The sequence below is a fragment of the Eumetopias jubatus genome, unplaced genomic scaffold, assembly GCF_037043125.1.
Source record: "Eumetopias jubatus isolate StellerSeaLion01/CBP00866 unplaced genomic scaffold, mEumJub1_p1.0 scaffold_12, whole genome shotgun sequence".
Taxonomy (NCBI): Eukaryota; Metazoa; Chordata; class Mammalia; order Carnivora; family Otariidae; genus Eumetopias; species Eumetopias jubatus.
The window spans coordinates 21886966-21889804 of NW_028274818.1; positions in this window are offsets into that span (position 1 = coordinate 21886966).

Consider the following 2839-nt stretch of genomic DNA (forward strand, 5'->3'; position numbering starts at 1 on the left):
ATGATAAAAACTCAAATTAGTTATAGAAGGAATGTACTTCAACATAATAAAGGCCACATATGACAGACTTGTAGCTTATATCGTACTCAGTGGTGAAAAGCAAGAAGTTCTTCCTCTAAAATCAGGAACAAGACGAGGGTGCCCACTCTTGTCCCTTATATTGAAACTAGTACTGAAAGTTCTAGCCATAGCAGTTAGGCAAGAGTAATAAATAAAAGGCATGAAAATCAGAAAGGGAGAAGTAAAACTGTCTTGTTTACAGATGACATGACCTTATATATAGACAATCTAAAGATTATAAAAAAACAACTATACTAATGAATGAGTTCAGTAAAGTTTCATGATATAAATTAACATACAAGATCTGTTGTATTTCTGTACACTAACAATGAACTGATAAAGAAATCAAGAAAACAATCCCATTTAGAGTAGCATCAAAACAATATATTTAGGAGTAAATTTAACCAGAAGGTGATAGACCTGTACAATGAAAACTATAAAACATTGATGAAAAAATTGTAGAAGACTCAGATAAATGGAAAGATATATCCTGTTCGTGGACTGGAAGAATTAATGTAAAAATGTCCATACTTCTCAAAGCAATTTACAGATTCAGTGCAATTTCTAACAAAATTCCAATAAAGCTGGGGGGGGGGAAGAGAAGGGCAGAGAGAGATTGCACACACAGAAGAAAAAGCAGTGTGGAGACAGAGGCAGAGATTTGAGTGTTGGTTACAGCCAAAGAATGTGGGAAACAGAGCTGCAAGAGTGAAGGAACAAATTCATCCCTTTAGCTTCTTGTAGGAATGTGGCCCTGCCAACACTCCAGAAAGAGGGTGGTTCTTGATTTTGGCTCAGTGAAACTGATATTGAACTTCTTGCCTGAAGACTTCGAGAGAATAGATTTCTGTTGTTTAAGCCAAAAAAACCTTTTTTTCTTCTAAGAATTGGTGTTGAGTGAATGGAGAAAGTTATACCAGCACAGTTGTTTTGATGTCCAAGTATATTCATTAGCCTATTTCTATTAGCGATTATGAGTTCTACCCTCAAATTTCTAGATTCATGTAATTTACAATGGTTTACTGGCCTAAATGAATTAAAAGTGCATTGATATACTGATACCAAAAGCTTCACTTCATCAAAGACATCATTAAAAAAATAAAAAGGACAAGTCATATAATAGGTTCATATTGCTGCTATAAACATCGGGGTGCAGGTCCCCCTTCAGACAACAGATGAATGGATAAAGAAGATGTGGTATATATATATATATATATACACAATGGAATATTATGCAGCCATCAAAAGGAATGAAATCTTGCCATTTGCAACGACGTGGATGGAATTGGAGGGTGTTATGCTGAGCGAAATAAGTCAATCAGAGAAAGACATGTATCATATGACCTCACTGATATGAGGAACTCTTAATCTCAGGAAACAAACGGAGGGTTGCTGGAGTGGTGGGGGGAGTGGGAGGGATGGGGTGGCTGGGTGATGGACATTGGGGAGGGTATGTGCTATGGTGACCGCTGTGAATTGTGCAAGACTGTTGAATCACAGACCTGTACCTCTGAAACAAATAATACACTATATGTTTAAAAAAAAAAAAAGATAACAGGAAGGGAAAAATGAAGGGGGGGGAATCGGAGGGGGAGATGAACCATGAGAGACTGTGGACTCTGAGAAACTGAGGGTTCTAGAGGGGAGGAGGTGGGAGGATGGGTTAGCCTGGTGATGGGTATTAAAGAGGGCACGTACTGCATGGAGCACCGGGTGTTATACGCAAACAATGAATCATGGAACACTACATCAAAAACTAATGATGTAATGTATGGTGATTAACATAACATAATAAAAAAAGGCGAAAAAGAATTAAATTCACTAAGAAAAAGATACTCTCATAGACTGACACAAAACTTAGTACTAGGTTTTTGGTATTACTGCAACAGAATGAAAATATAAGTCCTTAGCTTACCAGAAGGACAGCATATATCACAGGCTTGATTGATGTTTACTCAGGTTATTCAGTGGCAAATCAGATGGTAAAATAGTTATCTCTGGAAATATAGGACACAGGTCATGTATGAAATGAATTCCTGTATTTGGAGGGGGGGAAGTTAAAGAACAGTATTGTTTGTTCATCTTGTTTGCTCTTGGATGTGTTTAACATAGCATAGAAAGAATTGGCAATTTGCAAATAAGAATGAAAAAGAATATAGAACATTCAGCAGTGGGGCTTGAAAAAGGCAACTCCTTAAAACCAAATAGTAAGAGAGTATGAGAACCACTTGAGAAAACTTTGAGTGACCTCTTATTAAATTTCACCCTTTTGTCAAAGACCAAACTAAGAATACGGTTCAAGGGGCGCCTGGGTGGCTCAGTCGTTAGGCGTCTGCCTTCAGCTCAGGTCATGGTCCCAGGGTCCTGGGATTGAGTCCCGCATCTGGCTCCCTGCTCGGCAGGAAGCCTGCTTCTTCCTCCCCCACTCTCCCTGCTTGTGTTCCTGCTCTCACTATCTCTCTCTGTAAAATAAATAAATAAAATCTTAGAAAAAAAAAGAGTATGGTTTCAATATATATTGTTAATTGTCTTCAGTGGACTATAGTCCCTCAGGCAAAGTTCAAGTTAAAGTTCAACATAATTCTGAGTGTGTTTATAGGCATATGAATAAGATTGGTATTTGGGTATATATGAAACCTGTTAAATTTCTGGAAGAGTTGTACTTCCAAAAAGAACTAGGAGTCTGTGACTCATACTTCAAGTGATTGTTGGACCACCAATATTTCCTATACAATCTTAAAAAAAAATCCCCTTTTTAATATTCAGGAAAGCCTATTGC